Raw genomic sequence first — 23,880 nt, 5'->3', positions numbered from 1 at the left:
TTTAAGACCTTTTAAATAAATAAAAAAATTCAGCTGTTAACCAATGCATGCTCATTATTATGAATGCATCTAAATCTAAAGTTTCAAAGAGAGTTTTTGTTTGAACAGCACCTTCGTTGCCTGTTTTTAAATCTATGCTTAAATCTTACTTATTTAAACAAATTATGGTGGATTAAAAGTTTAATTCAAATTGTTTTATTATATTGTTTTTGTAAATTTTTATATCTTGTTTTTGTTTTGTTTTACATTATTTAAACTTTATGTACACCTTGGTCAACCTATGGTTGTGTTTAAAAGTACTTTGTAAATAAAGAGAAAATGAATGAATGAATGAATTAAATGTTTGTTCAATTAATCATATGTCAAGGCGTGCTGACTTTTTTATATATATATATATATATATATATATATATATATATATATATATATATATTCTCCGAATATCTGTATAATAAATCACAAGAAAAAACAACTAGGCTTTGCTCAAATGGATGTGTGCAATTATTATAATGCAGAAATCCAAACATTTTTCATTTAAGAGAGAATTTCCTAGTCATCGCAACCGACAATTACTGAATTCTGTAATCAATGCAATGAAATAATAGTATGCAATCCATGCATCGCAATGCACCAGTGCATTTGTACACCCCTATCCACCATTAAACAGCATATAAAGAGCATATCTTGAGGAAATGCTCAGAATCTGATGTCCTGAGGTCATTAATGTCTCAGCGCTCTGAATAAGCGAAAAATATAAATAGGCTTTAAAAAGAGGAACTGCTCTTTTCCCATCAGACAACTTCCTCAATTCATGAGCCTCTAGTCGAATAAAGGTCAGTCTGGTGGACCCAGATCTACATTACAACACATCTGCAGTGTCGTCGTACTCGAGTCCAAGTCTGAGCACAAAACCATATTATCTATGACTAGTCGAGACCAGCTCATTCAACTTAAAAGTCCAGGCCAAGTCCAAAAGTCCAAGATAGCAGAAAAAGTTATTTTTCTTAATACAGAAACCCGTTTATTGTGCCCTATGCTATTTATATCCTCCTCACGAGTTCAGACGGGGTCCCTCAGGGTTCGGTCCTGGGACCTCTGCCTTTTAGTTTGTGTCTGACGTGCAAATCCCAAGGTATGCAGATAATACTATGATTTACTCACAAGTAAAACTAGAGGACGGGTGGAAATAAAGCAGTCAGGCAAAATTATCTGGTAAATGTGCATTCAAAACTTGGTAACACTTTACAATAAGGTTCTTTAGTTAATGTTAGTTAGCATGAACTAATAATGAACTGCACTTATACAGCATTTATTAATCCTTGTTAATGTTAATTTCAACATTTACTCATACTTTAATAAAATCTTGTTAATGCACTGTGAACTAACATGAACTAACAATGAACAGCTGTATGTTGTATTAACTAACGTCAACAAAGATTAACAAATACAGTAACAAATGTATTGCTCTTGCTCATGTTCAGTTCATGTAAGTTAATACATTAACTAATTTACTTCATAGTAAAGTGTTACCAAAAACTCTACTAAAAACAAATGTTTACACATTGCCAACCAACACTAGATAACGCTCCACTTTGGCACAGTTTAAATCAAACATGAAGATACGGCTATAGAGGAGTCAAACAATCTGCAACTTAGTAATCTGTTATATTATTGTATGTACTCTGCCTATATTATTATTATTTTGACTTTGGCTATTATTTCTGCATCTTTGTTTTGTGCAATTGTATCATTAACTGTAGTGTATGCTTAAATGTTAGGTGTTTTTGTATGTTATTTAACGGTTAATGATTAATGATGCCGTATGTTCCTGTGTTCTTTTCTTATTGAAATGTAGTAGCCAATCCTGGATCTGTCATAGACTGTCCATTGTCCCTGTTAAACAAAATATTACATAATAATAAAAGAAATGTGAGCACTCGTGGCAACTGTTTAGCAGCTGTTTATGCCAGCTCGCGCTTGTCCGTCACAAATGTGTTGCAAGCGATAGGAAGAACACAAGCTGCTCTCTAAAGGAAACTTATGAAGAGCCTAGCAGCTATGAGGAATGCGTTATGCTATGATAAGAGGGACTGGGAACATGCACAGATACAAACGGCATTCACTTCCGTTCAGGACGGATTGTGTTCATTCATACCAACAGCGACACGAACCCCAGACCAAGTGGACTTGAGGAAATCTCCAAAGCAAACTCTCTGATCGGCACCAACAGCTCATATGGCTAATCTGAAAGCACATGCACTTCCTACTGGGGGCCTAGTTAGCAAGGATCCCCAACAGATTGCCTGATAAGAAATGGATTTTGAGAGTGACTCCACAGGACCGCAGTGATTAGCACAATTACACAAATCACGGACTTGAGTAAAAGTACAGATACCCTAATAAAATATTACTCCAGCCAAAGTATTAAGAACATTTTACTTGAGTAAAAGTACAAAGATACTTGACTTTTAAAGTCCCCCTGTGGTGAAAATCCAGCTTTTAATGTTGTTTATGTGTCTATGTGGTGTTTTTAATCTGCTTTAAGACAAACCATGTGTAAATTCATAAGTCGACAGCATTGCTGAGTATTTCCTCCTTAAAACTGCAGTGAACCAAAGACAGTCTCAAAAACACGCTTTGAAATCGCTGGTGTTTCTGACGTCACAAACTACCTTGTAACCAATCAGATCAACGTGTGATCGTCAACCAGTGGATCTCTGAGCTGAGTGAGTGAGTGGAGGCGGGGCTCATTTGCATATTCATAAAGCCACGCATACTAAATGAGGCAAGGGTGACGAGTTACATTCAAGATATTTTAAGGCATGAAGAAATGTTTTTTTATTAAAAAAAAAGTTTAAATATGTCATTTTGGTGATGAAAGATGAGTTTTAAGGGATACAATTATTGACTACAGCTGTACTTAAATGTACTTAAGTATTAAAGGTCCCGTTCTTTGTGATCCCATGTTTCAAACTTTAGTTAGTGTGTAATGTTATAATGTATAAATAATATCTGTAAAATTATAAAGCTCAAAGTTCAATGCCAAGCGAGATATTTTATTTAACAGAAGTTGACTACAAAAAACGGCTGGATTGGACTACACCCCTCTACTTCCTTCTTTAGTGATGTCACTAGAGCCGTAACCTCCGCCCACAGGAACACAGGCGTATTGATGGCGAAATGTCAACAGACGTGGTTGATGTTTATCTATAATCGGATACCGCAAACGTTTAATTCGAAGTTGTTAGTTTGCTCTGTCCATTTCACCACGGACTGTTTTTCTAACCTGGGATAATATCAAGCAGGCTTCTCTCAGCGTTTCATACTGACGAAGGGGGCAATTTCAACTATATTCCAGCAAGCGGTAAGTAGTGATTTAATATGGAAGTAGCGATCAACTTCACATCGTTTCTCTTAGTAGGATGAAAATAATCTTACTTAAACTGTGATTAATATACAGAAAGCGATCAAAGAACAATCCCTTTCCAATCGGCCAAGCTGTCAATCACACAGCGCGAGTTTATCTGGACACTTGCCAAAACTCGTTATGAAATCAATGACGCTGTTACACTGCACAACGAAGCTCTTACTGTATTTATATGCCTCATGTTTGCATTGGTGAAATCATTAGTGAGTGCAGAAACTGCGTTGCAATGATAAGATCTTTCACGCGATCAACAGGCTGTCATCTGCTCAATGCTCATCACTGCAACCTTTTATGTGATGGTAATAGATCTAAATACTTAAAAAACTTCTCACGATTCATTAATCCAGATAGCTGTAATAGTAAAAAAGTATAATAGCTGTAATAGTAAAAGTTTTCCAGATAGTTCCACATGTAATGCCAGATATTTCATATGCAAGCATGTCAGCCAATCACAGCAGAGGGCGTTTACACTGAAGTCTCACAGCAGACACGCCCCTTCAAACAGGGTGTTCAAACCAGGGAATGAAATCAGGCTAGGAAATATGCCTTTTATTTCTAAAATATAAAACATTTTGATCTAAAAAACATACTAACATTATAAGGGCACCCCTGGAAACATTAGGCTATAAAATAATAAAAATAATCCATGGAATGGGACCTTTAAAATATAAAAGTTTATTTATTTTGCAAATTCCTACAGCTCAAAATATTTCCTACTGCTAAATCTTTTACAGCAGATTTAGCTCACTAACCACTGATAGTCATGACCTAAATATGATTTTAATTAGCAAAAATACATCCTAACTGTGGCATTAGTAACTCACCCTATGAATGAAGTGAATCGTTAACTACGGACTTGCTCTGACGGATCAGTGAATCAGTGAATCGTTGACTCAAGAACAGAATCGTTCAGTGTGATTTACGAATCGATTTGAAAGGTAAATGGCATGATGACATGTCACGTATATTTGTGCTAGAATGACACAAGTCGTACTTTGGTCTGTTAGACTAGAGGATCTGTCCCAGGAGCGCTGGCTTTCATCAGACGCATGTGGAGGAGGAGAGAGGAGATAAATCAACACTCATCCAGGATAAACAGCACTGAGGAGGATTACATCAACCCAAGAGAAGCACCAAAACACATCCATTCCTCATGAAACACACACACACGTGTGTGAGAAGCATGGCCAGCTCTTCCACGCATTAGTGTCGTCCGACCGCACCGAACAGAACAAACTACAACTGATGAAACTCTCAAAATATCATGTAAATGGAGTTTTCAAAGGAGCCAAACAGGAAATGTAGTGAATATATGACCAGAAGACACCGATAAACCTCGTCCATCATCAGAACCGCTGTAGGGCTGGGTAAAGAAACCCAGTGACCGGATCAAACGCAGATTCCAGTGGCACTTCAATGCCTGAGCTCGTAAACACATCAAAGTGTGACCGACACAACATGATCGGGGCGCTTCTCTTGGTTGTGTTTGTGTTAAAACAATCTTTCAAGACTGTCAGGTTTATAAATGACCGACTTATAAAAGCAAATGCTGAAAGAAATGCTGACTTGTGTAGTCTGGAGCCGCTGCTGTGACGCTGTACACTCGTGTCCGGTGTGAACACACTCGCGCGTGTGAAGCTCAAGCACAGGCCAGGACGGTCACATCACGTGTTATCGACGACGGCAGATCAGCTGATCTCCTGTTACAGCACGGTTACTGTACAATGCCAAGAAGAAGAGCATGTGTGTGCGCAACAGGACACCAGAACGTCACTGTATCAGCAGCTGTTGCTTAAAGTCCCTATTATCAGTCGCGTACACACACACACACACGCACACACGCCGCACTGATGATGAAGCGCGCAAATTAGGAATTCAGGAAATTTAGGAATTAAGTCGTCTAAAAATGCAGATTACTTTAAAGGCGTTTTCACACCTGAAAGTCCGCACCAAGGTCCGAACCAAAGGTCATGTTTTAATACATTGTATAGACCGTATGCGCCAGAGAAACGAGGGCGCCGCCATCTTTAGAATATTGTCTTTGAAGTGGATTTACTTAATGTAAAGTTAATGAAAGTTATCATGAGGACTGTAATGTTTAAAGCAGATGACTAAACAAATGTCAGTCGACCGGGAAGATTTTAAAACGAGCCGTTCATTCATAAACACGCAAGATCGCTGTGAAAATACAGACCGGAAGTCAAAACACAACGAGCGCAGCGCTGAGAAGGGGCGGGGCTACATAAGGGGCGGGGCTACATAAGGGGCGAGGCTACATAAGGGGTGAGGCTACATAAGTTGCAGGGCTACATAAGGGGCGGGGCTACATAAGGGGCGGGGCTACATAAGGGGTGGGGCTACATAAGGGGCAGGGCTACATAAGGGGCGGGCTACATAAGGGGTGGGGCTACATAAGTTGCAGGGCTACATAAGGGGCGGGGCTACATAAGGGGCGGGGCTACATAAGGGGCGGGCTACATAAGGGGTGGGGCTACATAAGGGGCGGGGCTACATAAGGTCTATACATTCGGTTAGTTTTGGTTTGGTTTCACATTGCAATGATGCGAGCGCACTAAAGAACTTTACATGACGTACTTGCGTCCTGTCGTCATCATCTATATTAGCTGCATCTTGACACTGATTGGTTTGTAGACGGACGTGCGTCTGACGTCAGCAAATTGTCAAGTCGGCGGGAAACTTTGACAAGAATGAATGAACAGACGCGTATCGTTGCCACTGTTATTATTACAGCATTACTCCCTGCAGCTCCAGCTATACTCCAGGCTAGCTCACATTCGCCAAATCAATGTCCTCGTTGTGCGAACATGTTATCGTTGCCGGCAGGACGCAGGACGCAGGACAAATGTGTGTGTGTGTGTCTTCAGTTGTTTAGGCTACGCGGGAACCACCGGGACTTCCTGTAAATGGTCTGAAAGTCCGAACCATACAGAAAATGCGTTCACACTAGAAACTAACCAAACTTTTGTTCAGTTTGATCCGGACAGAGACTACCTCTTTTCGTCTGACCAGATTTCGTCTGTTTGGTGCGGACCGTGGTCCGGGGGAGGGTTCACACCTGTAATTTTGATTCGGATCAAACTGAAAAGTCTGAAAATCCGGACCAAACAAGGCAGGTGTGAAACGGCCCTCAAAAACAAAGTGTGGAGGGCGAGAACGACACTCAGAATAACAGGTTCACAAGCGGTCAGTGTGGCGGAGCCTTCTCTAACACACACTTTTCTGTCTGAAGGGAACATATCGGTAGGAACAAAAGTGTACGTTTTAAACAAGGTCCTGCCCCAGTGACTGCTTTAGTACCTTTCTTTCTGAGAGTGTGGTGGAGAGGACGAGCCAGCACACACACTCACACACACCTGAGTCTTTACATCAGTGCAGAACTAGAGTAGACAGATTAAAGCCCGATCCGGACGGGGCGAGTGTGACATGGAGAGCTGGGGTACAGTAACTATCACCAGAGCTTCTCCGTGACTTTAGTCCCGTCTGAATGTGCATCTCAGTGATCATGTCGGATAATTTATCTTCAGTAAAAAGGTCCGGAAAAATGGCCTCAGTTAATGCTAACCCCGTGCGAATAGACCCGCTGTAAATATGTACGTAAATAATTTGTCATTTCCTGTTTACAAAGTAGTTTTCCGCGTTTTTTCAAGTATGGAGACGCTTGTAAAAGCGTTCAGTTGCGTTCTAGACGCTGGGACAAACTCAAGTGTTTCACACACACCATTCAGATCAGAGAGAAGATCGACAGCACTCGTTAGAGGCACGAAACATCTTTTAGCGTTAGCTAAGTGCCTATTACCAACACAATCCAGTCTGAAGTTCATTAATACACCATTCGACCGGACATAACTGTTTTATATATATAAATATAGGTTATGTGTGTTTGCGCACGTGATATCAGTAACACACACACGAGGACAGACGTGACGGCGGTGTGTAAATCGAGTTACTCTCCCACTTCTGCTAGTGTTACTGAGATCTCTTATCCCGTGTGAACTGGCCATTAAAGGAGCATTTCACCCATGGGAACATTGATCTTTATTGAAAGTGGGTCATATATGTAGTCGAAATGTAAAATAAATTTTGAATTTGGTGCCTTCTTGACCGAGGAAAGAAAGAAAGTAACTTCAGGACGCATTTGTATGAAAGACAACAACTCCCACAATGCACCACATTGCACAGCTGCGCAAGCCACTCCCACTTATCCAGAACAGCATATGAATTACTCATCCGTCTATAAGGCTAGCTACCACCAGAGCTTGAAATTCATTTCACACAAAATGTCTAACGTTAGTTAGTTGGCGAACTCATTAGTGAATTACTCCTCATTTGTATTTCTTTCGAAGTGGTGAATTATTGCATGGTAACGTTACCGGGATGTTCAGTCAGATGCGGTGCGAAACTAGGATGGGTCACAACACAAACGTCCGTGTCCTCGTCTGATTCAGAGATTTTCGTTTAAATTAGTTTACATCGTTTAAATTCTTTGCAGCAGACGGACTCTATCTCTGTGTTCGTAGTTGCATAGTGAGATCACCGGCGCCACCAGTCCTCCCCCAGCTCGAGCCAGTCCGGGCTCCTCGTCCACGGCAGGCAGGTCTTCTGCCTCGGCTGCTCTTCGCTATAATGCGGCTTGTAAAGGTAGCCACAAACACCTGATTCAAGCATCAGACTTCCGAAATCCTCTTCTTCTACATCATATTGAGTAACGTTACCCTCCGCTATTGTCATATCTTCACAGCTGGCTCCACAGTGCCTGTTAGCTTAGCTTCCAAACAAGATGGAGGATATTGCTTTTAGTTTCAGAAAGTGAAGTCCCACCCACTGATCTGTAATAGGCCTGTAGCGTGAGCGGGTCCCGCCCCCTGGAATAATGAGGAGCTAGTGTTTGTAGTCTCTACACTTTTCAATGAAATGTGACTTCCTGCTTATTATGACGCAAAATGATGATTTTTACGTCATAATAAGCAGGAAGTAAAACACTTAAATACTTATTTCTCCCATCTCAGGGAAAAATGAACGAAAAATCCACGTTTATTATAATATATGACTGGGTTTCTAACAATACAAAGCTTAATGCAAATGGGTGAAGTGTCCCTTTAAAGCCCTATCCGCACTGGGTGAGTATTACCACTTAAGACAACGACTGATTAATACCATGTTGTAGCGGGGAGAAAAAAGGTGCGACCAACTGAGAACAGGAGCCCTGGACTGTCTTTAAAGGGATACTTCAGGATTTAGCATTAAGCTTTGTATTAGTAGAAAACCTGTAGTATTTTCGAATTACCATGCTTTCCACCCTCATGTCCCCCTGAGACGAGAGATTTATGGATTTTTTGTCTGGAAAAAATCCTCAGATGACGCAAAAATCGTCATTTTGCGTCATCGGAGGATTTTCTGGCCAGAGGCGAGAGACTACAGCCAGTAGGAGGCGCTGTCCCGCATGTGTTCACCCCGCCCATAGGAGGCGGGATCTCATTCACAGAATGTACACAGTGTCAGCCGTCTTTATTTGAAAGCTAAGCTAGCAGGCTCTTGCTCTGTGGAGAAAGCTGAATAGTAGGGGTTACCATCCTCTTTTTCCCAGACATGTCCGGCCGTCGAGATCGTCCAAAATGTCCGGGATTCGGCTTTTGCTTTCTGCGGTCGCCATTCATTGTTTACATGCACACCTTTTGTTTCAATCTAACTGAATTCATTCCGATTGGTGAATCTGAATGTAGTGTTTACATGAACACTAAACAAGTGATAGGTCGATGTGCGTTTTAACATTGCTAAGAAAAGTCCCGCTCCTCCGTGAGAGATACGAGACCGGCTCATCAGTAATGACGCCACCGGCCTCGCGCCGTTCTCCCGCGGCCGTCAGCCTCATCCTGCTCGCCACAGTAAACGTGATGAATGGCGACTGTAGAACGCAAAACCGAATCCCGGACATTTTGGGCGATCTCGAAAATCCCGGGCAAACTCGTCACGGAGACTCACTAGCACCCTAGCCTTGTTGTTTTCAACTGCGCGCTCTCTTACCGGTGGGCGTGGCTTGGGAGTGGCCTCGTAGGGCAGCGAAGCAAGTGCATTCTGGGAGTTGTTGTCTTTCCACATAAGCCAAAAATACATTTTCTGGCTTTTCTCAGTCTAGAAAGCTCCAAATTAAAAAATAATTTCACATTTCTTCTACATAAATGACCTATTTTAAATACACATTCATCTTCCCAGAGGTGAAGTATCCCTTTAAGCGAGTCATTAAACATTCACTCAACTAACATCTTCAAAAACGCAGATTCATTCACACATAGATGCAATGACATTATTTTACCCTTGAGCGCCACTTTACACTCGTCTGATCAGCGCATCACATGTGTAACGCTGAGACTGATGCTTCACTTCACAGAGATCAACAGCAGCTGACGCCGCTCACCGAGAACACCCTTAAACATTAGAAGGATGATACGACAAAGATAGCGCTTTTTTCTTTTTTCATGAATATATATATATAAGCTATTGAAGAAAGGGGGCTCAAAGATGAACAAATACAAATATTTTTAGTTTAACAATTTATTTAGGCCAAGAAGATAAAATCTGATCTAATACGTTGGAACCTTATCCCCATATTCAGCCTAATTTGTAGAGTTGACTCAGTGCGAATGATTATTCTACCAAAATTATTGTATCTCTATCAGTCACTTCCGGTGGAAATTCCGAACCAACAATTTCTTGCAATTAATTAATTTCCAACAATTAAGGCCATTAGTCTGTTGGAGTAGTTCAGTATATTTAGCTAAATGGGCTGAAATAGAGCGAGGGATGATGGAAGAGTCCCCGTTATCTGCCCTCATCGCAGACAACAAGCTAAGATCTAGAATGAATAAGGAAACAAACCCATTGATCAATGTATCATTTAAAATTTGGCATCGGACAATGAAAATAGGGGGTTTGAATGACGCATCGAGAGTATTAAGATGGTGTGCCTTTGATACTGATTTCATCCCAAACAGAATAAATAATCGATTTCGGATTTGGGCTAAACTAGGAATCTCAAATTATTACACTCTTTTCGACAAGGGTAAAATCCAAAGCTTTGATTCGCTAAAGGAGAAATTTGGGCTTAACCAAAGTGACTTTTATAGATATCTTCAAGTTAGGGATTATTTAGAAAGTAAAATGAAACCAGGAGTACTGGCAAGGGCTGAGTCTGGAATAATAAAGGTTTTCCTAGCAGTATCCAAGGCTCAGCCATGTAATAAGATCATTTCAAAGTTGTATAAGGGTTTTTTTCCAAAATCTACCCGAAAATACTCTGTATATAAGGGACAAGTGGATAAGGGAAGGAGACTCAAATATTTCAAATGAAGACTGGGGGAGAATTTGTAGAGCACAGTGGCAATCCACAAGTTCAGCCACATGGAGAGAGTTTTGTTGGAAAAACGTTATCAGGTTTTTTACTACACCATCACAGAAAACCATCAGGGGAAGGGTACTAGAGCTGGAGATCATGTGGGGAAATGGAAGCGAACCATTATCACATTTTTTGGGGGTGTCAGAAACTGAATCAGTACTGGCAAGAGATTAGAGGAGCTCTGAAGGCCGTCTTTGGGGTAGAGATTGACTTTACCTGTGAGTTTTTATACTTGGGTAATAATATCCCCTCAGAGAGGTGGAACAGAAATGATAAGAAGTTATTGTTAATTCTCCTACCAGCTAGTAAAAAAGTAATTACCAGAAAATGGTTAAAACCAGAGTCACCCACGGTGAAGGAGTGGATTGATATAACACATAATATATATGTGATGGAAAAATGATCTTTCTCCTTAAGAGCATTAAGGGAAGACTTCCTCCAAATATGGAGTAAATGGATTGATTACATTAAACCAGTACGCCCAGGCCTCTTTTGAAAGGCTATTTTTCTTTTCTTCTGGAATATTGCAACTTTTGGATTTTGCTGTAAGTAGCCTAATAGCTCCCCATGTTCTGTTGTATATAGTTACTGTTAAGAGGAGGAAACAAAGCATTGGTAACACTTGTGAAACTTGTTTCCAGGCCTGAGAGAATACACCCTGTATTGATAACTGTTTTATATATATATATATATATATATAAAACAGTTTATTTTAATTATATGAAGAGTTCAGATGCAAAAGCCTCTAAGTGCCATCTGAAATTTTCTTCTAAAATGATCATTTTTATCAAGCTTGTATATTTAAATTCAGTAATTTCACTTAAATGACAATTTCAGATGGCACTTAGAGGCTTTTGCATCTGAACTCTTATATATATATATATATATATATATATTTTTTATTATTATTATTATTAATACTGGTTTGATATATATGTAATTGCATAAACTTTCAAGTGTCTTTGATTTAGGAAATTATTTAAGGCCTGCTTTCTGTATTTCTCCTTGAAAAAAAAAAATTATTTAGGCCTATTTTAAGTTATATAGTGCTTTGTTGATAGGCTATAATGTATGGCAAAATATAATAAAAAAAAACTATCAGTGTTAAATAAATTATTTTAAATTGTAGTTTTGTAATTATTATTATTTTTTTTTTAGAAAAGCAAGACAAAATAGAGAGAGAGAGTTAGAGATAGATGTGAGATGTGAGATAAAAAGTCGCAATAACCTCATTTATTTTTATTTCATGGCAGAAACATGCGTTCATACCAACAAGCCTTGAGCAAACGAATATAATTACAGACATTTAAAGCAGAACACAGAGAGTCACAGCTTGGCCTCCTTTAGAGTGTGTGTGTGTGTGTGTGTGTGTGTGTGTGTGTGTGTGTGTGTGTGTGTGTGTGTGTGTGTGTGTGTGTGTGTGTGTGTGTGTGTGTGTGTGTGTGTGGGCTGAACTTTGCTCTCGATGGGCAGCAGAAGCACACTCTCCTCCACGAGCTCTCGGTGAACACATGTATCCGCCACTGATGTTGAAATACACTGATACCACTCTTCTTACAAGATCAAACCTTACAAGACTTTCAGTCAAACTAAAGATATGCTGCTAATAATTCACTTTTGTAAACACAGCAAGTATAATCACAATCAAAGCATCCAAAAGATTTGAACTGAAATCGTGAAATTTGTGTCAAGCAACAGAAACAGGAGCCGACCAGTCATTCACCGTGTAAACATGTAACATGTCACTAAACTTAAAATTCTGCTTAGTTACCAAATGTCTTGACAATCACACACACACACTTACACCACAGATGATCCACAGAAGAGTTTATAAAGCCTGTGTTCTCCTGCTGGATGCCCGTTCGTCCGGACACAACCTTCAAAATATCTGTTCTTATTATTGCTCTATTTATACTATTGTACTATTGAGACAATAACAAATCTGCAGTAAAGCAAAGATGTCATTACTTAATTTTGTAAAAAATATGATTTTAATCTGAAAACACTGTACATTTAGAGAAACACACATTTCAGCATTATCACTAATCTGTGCATTTTCCTTGAGAACCAATTAATCAATATCGAAACAATATGATTTATGCACTAAACCACCATAAACCCTCAGCCTAAACGCTCAGGACAGCGACACTACCTGACCTTCCCCTGTTCTGCACCTGATAGGCCCCAATTAATCAATATCCAATCAAAACAAATCAAGTCACATGCTTGTGAATCGAATCGTGAATCTGTGTAAATGCCCAGACTCATGGATGCTGAAATGAAACCAGCGAACGTGTAAAATCAGAAGGTTATACATATTCATAATCTTCATGAAGCTGAGCTTCTCTCAGTGTTGTGAACACAGGGTCAGATTAGGACGACACGTAGCGGATCACATGACACCCATCATCATCATCCCATTATGAATAATCCGCTCATCATACTGATGGATAATGAGATGAGGATGACACTGTCAACATCACAAGACCTGCCGTTTCTGAGACCTTTCTTCCGCCTGCAATGGCGGAACATTTCTCTCTTAGTTATTTAACAAATTTTTTAAAATCTAATTTAACTTGGGTAAACTTCACGTCAAAGTTTTATTGAGGAATAAAATTTCACATTACAAGCTGTAAATTACTCATAATTTAATTTTACAAGCAGGTCTGCGTCACAATAGCCCCGCCCATTTCAGATTAGGACTAGATGCCGGAGATGGTCGTCACTGCAGAACACGAGATCCAGGGGGAGGAGCTGATCCAGATCTGACTCCTCCCACCTTACATATACCTAAACCTACCCATCTCCGCCCCTTAGATCTGGATCCAGCTCCGCCCCCTGGATCTCGTGTTCTGCAGTGAGGTGAGATGCAGAGGATGATTTGAGAGTAGAACTGGACTCCATTACCCAGAATTCTGATGGTCTGTGTCACATGCATCTCACTGAACAAGGCCAGGAAGCAATAGTAATGCTTTTTATTTATAACTGTTTTTGACTGATATTTGTATGATTTCTAATATACAGTGATTATTTCTATTTAGTTGTTGTGGTTAAAGATGTGGTTTAACTGGAGTGCGGCGGGGGGGGGGGGGGGGGGGGGGGGGGGGGCTTGATGATGAAGCATGTGATGATGATTGATGATCCTGTGGGCAAACTCCAAACTCCAAATACTCCAAATACTGGAAAATTAGAATATTTATAATATTTATAATTATAATATTTATTTATAATTTTTATAATATTTAGATGAAGCATATTTTAAAGACCATTGACATTTTAGCATTAGGACATTATTGCCATGACAATTAAGCACATTTTCCCAAATTCTCATTATTGTAAGTTTCTTTTTTTATCGTTTCTACTTTTGAGTTTCTTCATGATTCCCATTATTCTCAGTTTTTCATCGACTTCTAATTACTGTCGTAAAGTCATTTGTACTGATCAATAGTGATAATTTAATTATGCTTAAATATCAAAATACCATTAAAACATCTGGTAACACTTCATTTTAAGGTGACGTGGTTAAACTTTACTTACTATAGTAATAACAGTAAATTATGCATAATTACAAGCAACTGACCCTCAACCAAACCCTAAACCTAGTCTTAACCAATAGTAAGCTAGTAATAGTAATAGTAACATTTGTCAAGTCGGATCACAGGAACATTAGATGTGTGTTCTGATCCAGAGAGAGCCGTCGTCATGAATAGATATAAACAGCTTCACTAACAGTCTTTTCAACATCACAGCTTCATTATTTCTGTCTTACAATCACTCAGATTATCACAGAAGTGCTGGGAGAAAATATTATAGTCCAGATATAAACACTGATGTCCACAGTAGAGATCAGAATAGAGCAAATCAGCTTTTAAAAGCAAATTAATGCTTCAAATAAAGATTGTATTGATTACGTCGTTACACCAGTAGGTGGCGACAGGAGACTGCTAAAATATGTGTTTGTCATTGAATCATTCACTCAAGAGATTCATTCAGAAACACTGATTCATCCAGTAATGAAACCAGTGAAATCTTTATGAGTGAGTCATTGAATCATTCACTCAAGAGATTCATTCAGAAACACTGATTCATCCAGTAATGAAACAAGTCTTTATGAGTGAGTCATTGAATCATTCACTCAAGAGATTCATTCAGAAACACTGATTCATACAGTAATAAAACAAGTTTTTATGAGTGAGTCATTGAATCATTCACTCAAGAGATTTGTTCAAAAACACTGATTCATCCAGTAATGAAACAAGTCTTTACGAGTGAGTCATTGAATCATTCACTCAAGAGATTTGTTAAAAAAAAAAAAAAAATCAAATTAATTAAATTATTAATTAGATATTTTTAAATAGACAGCAGCAGTTTGTCTCTAGTAAATGACGTTATTTTGTTTCGTAATCGCCTTAAAAAAATCATATTTTTTTATTTATCCAGAATTGTGCAGCTCTATATTACACTGCAACACAAACACCGTGAATTAAAGTGAAACCAAATATTTTAAATATTTATTAGCATCACAGTAATGAGAATTAGATTAGATGAGGGACGCTTACTCGTCAAAATATCATCATTACAATGACCCATCAGTTCAAATAAAAAAGCCATATTGTAAATCCACTCATAAAGGGTTTACACTAATTTCCAATTTAACACTAAATTACAAGCAACTAACCCTAAACCAGTGTCCTTGTTACACGTTACATGTATTACTACAGTAATTACTATAATTATGCATAATCACAAGCAACTGACCCTCAACCTAATCTTAATCTCCACGTTCTCTGCGAGCGGGAAACATGCACACATCGCTGTAACATGACATACAAAACACGACACATACCACAGGTGAGTGTGTAAGGCTGAGGAGTGTGTCCTGCAGATCCCACGTGCCCCGTCACCTACAGGACCGACACTCAACCCAAGGCCAGACAGACCCTGTGACTGACACTGCAGCGATCCGGCCGAGCCAATCACAGCCCCCGAACACCACCGGCTATCCAGCTGAGCCAATCACAGCCCCCGAACACGACCGGCGATCCGGCTGAGCCAATCACAGCCCCCGAACACGACCGGCTATCCTGCTGAGCCAATCACAGCCCCCGAACAGGCCATGTGACCACAGCCAGCGTTTAGTCCTCTGTGTGCCTTATCAGCACAGATTATCCCACACGGGACAGACAAGGACTCCAAGCAGGCGACTGAGACTTTCACACACACACACACACACACACACACACTTGTCTCCTTCCATGTCCGTTGCACTGCAGAAGCCCTTAAAAGTCGACTCGGTGTGAGGAACACGTCTGATGCGAGACAGATGCTTGTGTGAGCAAACCTGCCATCTTCAGCAACACAACCAGACGCCTAATAAATCTGCATTAGGTGATCGTGACGTAAACACACACTTCCACGTGAGCCGGAGCGTCCGATGATGGATGAGGATGAAGACGCTTCGACACACACACAGGAGAACAAGAACACTGAACATCCAGCGAGAGCCTGTTAAAGCCACAGCGTTTATAATGTTAGGCTTTAAAGTCTCCCTGAGGTGAAAATCCAGTGTTTAATGTTGTTTATGTGTCTATGTGGTGTTTTTAATCTGCTTTAAGACAAACCATGTGTACATTCATAAGTCGACAGCATTGCTGAGTATTTCCTCCTTAAAACTGCAGTGAACCAAAGACAGTCTCAAAAACACGCTTTGAAATCGCTGGTGTTTCTGACGTCACAAACTACCTTGTAACCAATCAGATCAACGTGTGATCGTCAGCCAGTGGATCTCTGAGCTGAGTGAGTGGAGGCGGGGCTCATTTGCATATTCATAGAACCGCGTATACTAAATGAGGCAAGGGTGTCGAGTTACATTCAAGATATTGCAAGGCATGAAGGAAAAAACGTTTAAATATGTCATTGTGGTGATCAAAGATGAGTTTTAAGCATAGACTGTAAAAAATATGGACGAAGCGTCTGTGACGTCACCCATAGACTTTCTGAAGAACGGGTTTGAAGCCGTTTATGGGGGGTATGGGCGGCGCCATCTTGGAAAATCTTGGGAAATCCTAACCCCGCCCACCTTCTGGCCAATCCATATATGGGTAAAGGACGCGAGTCCGGTTATTCTGCAAATGGAACAGTGTGCGTCACTCGTTCTGCTACTCCGGCTATCTCTGTATATTTTAGGCAACGAAATATGTTATAAAACACCACACTAACTCTTTTCGTTTTCATTTAAAGAAATCTTAAACATTATAGCCACACAAATGTGGTTCAGGCAACGCGTATTGATCATATTCACTGCATATAACGTTTGCCTATTTATAACAAAACGAAATATAAAACTAACCCTGCCTCTTTTCGTTTAAATATAATATAAAAATATTAAACATTTTAATATGGTCCAGGCAATATGTGCATTTGTACTAAACAACAGATTTTGCAGTAAACAACATTACAGATCATCTTCGTTGTATTAAAATTTAAAATGACAAAACTCAACCCAGTCTCTTTTTGTTAAATTTCAGTTTTATCAATATTAGCCATTATAAAAGTATAAGTAAAAGGTATAAGAAGCTATACAAATAAAGCAAACAATTCAGTCAAACATACAAAATCAGCGCTCGATCTAGTCTAACCAAACAAACGGTAAAGTTAAATAGCTTATAATGTTATGAAACTTCCCCTCAGCCAAAACGATTGGCCAGGGAACAAATTATAGATTCACGAGACCAGAGATCGCCCATTAGATATACACAAGACGAATTATATCTCATGTTTAACCACTACAGAGACGCCAGAGTCAGCGGCAAACCTCAGAACGACTAGCCGAGGAAAGGCTGTTCCAGGCGGGGTACATGCGCCGAGCGCCCGGTCATCGCTGGATCTCACAACCTGGATAAAATTTTCATAAATCTTTAAATAAACCACAGATTTGAGCTTTAAACAACTACATTCTCGCCTGAAAAACTCTTAAAACTACATTTCATGATACAGAAACAGTAGTATTATATTTCAACTGTATATTAAAAAATGGCGCTTCTTATGTTGTCGTTCTCCTTGGCGCAGCCTATGCTCGTTATCAGCTGTCAATCAAACTTAACCACACCCTTATTTGTCATACATTTTATATCTAAATACGATCTAAACTAACGAGTCAGAAAAAAATTCACCCCCCTCACAGTTGTCAGGCACTCGGAACCTATCAGAAAATACAATAAAAGTCCATGGGACCAACCTGTAAAAACATGAATTTATGCTGTGAAAACGGACATTTTAACATGGGGGCTATGGACATTTGATCCCTTTTGGGACCTGCCCCTAGCGGATTTTAGATGTATTGCAGTTTTTCGCACTTCCGGGTAGGCTTCATTTTTCAGATCAGAATGTTGCCGCTTGGTTTTAAGGGACTTTAAGGTCCTTTCACACCAAGAATGATAAAAAGTGTCGTTATCGTTATCGTTGCGGAGTGAACTCTGCCGTGTTGCTCAAGCCGAACGGCTCTCGATCGATCAGTCTTAGTCTTCATCATATTCAGATCATCTCTAATGAAGAGCTCCAACATAAAGCAGAACCACAGCGCCACCAGAACCAGATCACATGACTACAGTTCACCAGAACCAGGTCACATGACTACAGTTCACCAGAACCAGGTCACATGACTACAGTTCACCAGAACCAGGTCACATGACTACAGTTCACCAGAACCAGGTCACATGACTACAGTTCACCAGAACCAGGTCACATTACTACAGTTCACCAGAACCAGGTCACATGACTACAGCTCACATCATAAAGCCTTCTGACTGACCTGAGAACAGCCTGGACCTCTACTCTCACTCCGAGAATATTATAAAGTGTAGTCCGTCTCCTCAAGCTATGAGAAACATTTATTAGACCAGATTATCTTCCTGTATAAATGTCATAATGTAATATATTCCTTCTGAGCCTGGACAAGCACATTTCTTATCTGAAATAATGAGATAATAGAGGAGAGCCCAAGCACTTTCAGACTTTCTCAGTTTGTAAACCTACTCTTCAGAGTATTTATTTATTCCCATATTAATTTCACACATCTAGCACAATTATGTGGTTTTGTTTCTTTAAAACAGTGTTTACTTTTTTCTTGATTAAATGGAAGTGAACTGTGACAACACGCCCCATACTGTACCATGACCATATCTTATCTGATCTAATCAAACAAATATACAAGACAAAATAAAATATTTTGTCAATAAAATACAAATATTAACGTTTTCAAATAAATTAACAGCATTTTTTAATAATTAAAAATAAACTAATTTTTGAGTTTGACAACAAACAGATCTATACAGCATAACTCAAAACATAATAATAATTAATCATTTCTGAACACTGACTCCTTTTTCTCAATAGAATTCCTAATAGAATAGAATAGAATAGAATAGAATAGTTCTAATAGGAGCTCATTGTAACGCAGTGTGACAACATGCCCCGCCTGTGCAACTGTTAAATAACAGAAATAAGATTAAAATAATATCAGATTTGTCTAATTTTAAATGAACACAAAAAACAGAAATGAAAAATGAACATAAGACATGTACTTCTGCTATAGTTAAATAAATGTTCAGTGATATCTTCCAGAGATTTCTGAATTGTGCCGCAGTGTGTTCTCTCTATCGTGTTGAAGTGCTTTATCTGTGTTCTGCACGGCTTGAGGATCAGTAGATGAGCATGGAGGATGCAGATGTTTGAGTAGATGAGGCGGATCTGCTGTAGTGAAGCTGATGATGTACAGAGTCTCCTGGTGTTCCCAGACATGATGTTCACCGTCTCCTTCTGCAGGAACACTTCTGCTAGTCACTGCCTTCACTTTATCTCCAGTCACTCACATTTGATTCAAACATTCAAAATGTTTAATTGTAGATTTTGCAAATTGTTTGCATGGAAATGAACGAACACTTCTGTTCACAAACTGGCCGGATAATGTAGGGGTGACTGACGCGGGGCTAGTTGTCACACACACGGTTTAAAACGTTCCACACACACGCCAGCATGAAGAAACTTAGTGTTGTTTAATAGTTACCATTTCAACACGATAGAGAGAACACACTGCGGCACAATTCAGAAATCTGTGGAAGATATCACTGAACATTTATTTAACTATAGCAGAAGTACATGTCTTATGTTAATTTTTCATTTCTGTTTTTTGTGTTAATTTAAAATGAGACAAATCTGATATTATTTTAATCTTATATCTGTTATTTAACAGTTGCTCAGGCGGGGCATGTTGTCACACTGCGTTACAATGAGCCCCTATTAGAACTATTCTATTCTATTCTATAATGAGAAACCATGAGAAAAAGGTGAATAGAGTCAATGTTCAGAAATGATTAATCTATTATTATGTTTTGAGTTATGCTGTATAGATGTGTTTTGCAGAATCCCTGGCAACATTTAAAAGACAGCTGAAACCCATCTCTTCCGTGAGCAATTAACCTCATTAAAATAATAATAAATAAAAAAATCTTTCCTTTTCCTTTAAATCCTCGCTTATCGGGCTTACAATGCCTGAAGTTCGTATTTTGATCACTTCTTGCGTAGTTCTTTTGCCTCTTCACGATGACTTAATTTAGTCCTAATTTGTAAGTCGCTTTGGACAAAAGCGTCTGCTAAATGACTACATGTAAATGTAAAGCCTCCGTTTATATTTATTACACGAGAAAAGAACAACCAGAATGTTCCTCAAATAATTCTTCCTTTGAGTTGAAATGAGAGTTTCAGGTTTTTCTGAGTAAATGATGATGGATTTGATGATGCGCTCGATCACATGACGGGTGAAATGATGACGTGAACAGCGAATGCAAGACGATTAGCTTTAAACATAACACACGTAAACTGCATTTTCGTATGAAAATAAAGTCAAAGTATGGGATATTGTAAATAAATATGTTAAAAGCGGAGGGAAGAGCTGACTAAGAGTCACACGCCGGTCCTGAAACACCTCACGCATGAGATGCAGAAATACTCTCTTATTTTTGAAGCATTTGTAGTCACTCTAGTTCCCGACCCAGTGACGTCTCCTACATCTACAGTAATCTCTCCTGGATTATCCTTATGTGTATTACTGTAATAAATCCAAACATGAATCTGGACTATATCGTTTGCAGTTGTGGTTGCTCAATAAATGCGCTGTTCCACGACACAAGTTCATTTCTGTTGTTGCTTTGATGGGAAAATATAATGTGGAATTATTGGAGTTAATATAGTGAATTTCACCAGCTTTCATAATGTAAAGAGTCTGATAGTGTATATGATGAAATAAAATAAAGTGTGTGGACTGATGTTCTTTTGAAAATGTGAAAGTGCACTGAATCTAAACCGGTGATTAATAATAGTGATTAAGATTTGTGAGCAATATTAATCATGATTATCAGTTTACCCGCCGGAGCACAGACATAAACACACTGATATCTGAGTAAATGCTCTGGGAAACAGACCAAAGCTTGCTCTCTTCTCGAAGAAGACATCAGATTACTGCAGAACATACTGTAAAGGAAATGTACTGAACTAAACATTTTAAATGTATATTTAACTAAATAATTTGGAATCTAGAAAATCAAAGCCGCATGTCTAACATAAATTGAGCCGCTAAAAGGTTTTAGAGTTCAGCAGTGTTTAAGCTTTCGAATGACACTCAGATCACTAAGATATGTGATCGGGACACGACAGGTGTCAGGTTAATCAGAGGTTTGGATGAGGTGGGGTTACAGGACCAGTTTCATTTTGGGTGAACTATTTCTTTGAAGATCTTGTGTGTGTGTGTGTGTTGATAAAGCAGGAATGCGGAGTGGCAGCTTGTTGCGGTCACACACCTCACGCCATGGAGCCGGTTTAGGAGGACAGCCAGGTGTGTTTCAGGTTAGCTTGGGCAACCCTGGGTTTTAGACAACATGAAAGTGGTTTGGCTTTTAGCGTGTTCATCAATCATGTGTGGGCGGAGCCTCTGATCAAGCGCACTGCACTCACAACCAAATCTATCAAAACTCACAGCCAATCAGAAGAGCGTGAGGGCGGAGCCTCTGATCAAGCACACTGCACTCACAACCAAATCAATCAAAACTCACAGCCAATCAGAAGAGCGTGAGGGCGGAGCCTCTGATCAAGCGCACTGCACTCACAACCAAATCTATCAAAACTCACAGCCAATCAGAAGAGCGTGTGGGCGGAGCCTCTGATCAAGCGCACTGCACTCACAACCAAATCTATCAAAACTCACAGCCAATCAGAAGAGCGTGAGGGCGGAGCCTCTGATCAAGCGCACTGCATACGCAACCAAATCAATCAAAACTCACAGCCAATCAGAAGAGCGTGTGGGCGGAGTCTCTGATCAAGCGCACTGCACTCGCAACCAAATCTATCAAAACTCACAGCCAATCAGAAGAGCGTGTGGGCGGAGTCTCTGATCAAGCGCACTGCACTCGCAACCAAATCAATCAAAACTCACAGCCAATCAGAAGAGCGTGTGGGCGGAGTCTCTGATCAAGCGCACTGCATACGCAATCAAATCAATCAAAACTCACAGCCAATCAGAAGAGCGTGTGGGCGGAGCCTCTGATCAAGCGCACTGCATACGCAATCAAATCAATCAAAACTCACAGCCAATCAGAAGAGCGTGTGGGCGGAGTCTCTGATCAAGCGCACTGCACTCACAACCAAATCAATCAAAACTCACAGCCAATCAGAAGAGCGTGTGGGCGGAGTCTCTGATCAAGCGCACTGCATACGCAATCAAATCAATCAAAACTCACAGCCAATCAGAAGAGCGTGTGGCCGGAGTCTCTGATCAAGCGCACTGCATACGCAACCAAATCAATCAAAACTCACAGCCAATCAGAAGAGCGTGTGGGCGGAGTCTCTGTTCAAACGCACTGCACTCACAACCAAATCAAAACTCACAGCCAATCAGAAGTGCGTGTGGGCGGAGTCTCTGTGCAAGCGCACTGCACTCGCAACCAAATCAATCAAAACTCACAGCCAATCAGAAGAGCGTGTGGGCGGAGCCTCTGATCAAGCACACTGCACTCGCAACCAAATCAATCAAAACTCACAGCCAATCAGAAGAGCATGTGGGCGGAGCCTCTGATCAAGCACACTGCACTCGCAACAAAATCAATCAGAAACCACAGCCAATCAGAAGAGCGTGTGGGCGGAGCCTCTGATCAAGCACACTGCACTCACAACCAAATCAATCAAAACTCACAGCCAATCAGAAGAGCGTGTGGGCGGAGTCTCTGTTCAAGCGCACTGCACTCGCAACCAAATCAATTAAAACTCACAGCCAATCAGAAGAGCATGTGGGCGGAGTCTCTCTGCAAGCGCACTGCACTTGCAACCAAATCAAAACTCACAGCCAATCAGAAGAGCTTGTGGGCGGAGCCTCTGTTCAAGCGCTCTGCACTGAACCAAATCAATCAAAACTCACAGCCAATCAGAAGAGCGTGTGGGCGGAGTCTCTCTGCGAGTGCACTAGAAAACCAAAAACATAAGTACATAATCAAAATGTATAAATATTTCACCATACAAAATTATTAAAAACGAGACTGAAACGATCTTAATTATATTCATTGTTCACTTCTCATATTACTATCATTAATATGTCAGCTTGGGGAGCACATGATAAAACCACTGTTCATTCAACAGCTGATCTAAAGAATGATGAATGAACACACGGGTGAACCACACCTCTACTACTGTGGTGGAACACACAAGCTTTTGAGATATATATAAATACATATATCCAAGGATGCAGAACAGAAATGAAAGGTCTAAAACTACAACGAAACAAAACACTAAGCAAAGGACTGAATCTGCATTTCCATTGGCTCATATTATATGTCTCTGCTTCGTCAACTTCTTTGTTAGCTGACCAATAAAAACACTCCTCCTGACCTTCTGAACAACACTGCTGTCCTCTTAATCAATGCGTTTGAGAAATCAAAATTAAACATGTTTTCGGCATGCACTCTTAAAAATAAAGGTTCAAAGGTCACAGTGATGCCAT

At 39.9% G+C, this 23,880-nt stretch overlaps 1 protein-coding gene across 1 annotated transcript in view; it reads right to left on the bottom strand.

Annotated features, from left to right (window-relative positions):
* mib2 (MIB E3 ubiquitin protein ligase 2) overlaps positions 1-23,880 on the bottom strand; it is a 79,320-nt gene that overhangs the window by 54,182 nt on the left and 1,258 nt on the right. The window lies entirely within an intron of this gene.

Source organism: Squalius cephalus (genome assembly GCF_949319135.1).
Source record: "Squalius cephalus genome assembly, chromosome: 16".
Taxonomy (NCBI): domain Eukaryota; kingdom Metazoa; phylum Chordata; class Actinopteri; order Cypriniformes; family Leuciscidae; genus Squalius; species Squalius cephalus.
This window is presented reverse-complemented; position numbering and strand designations above follow the sequence as displayed.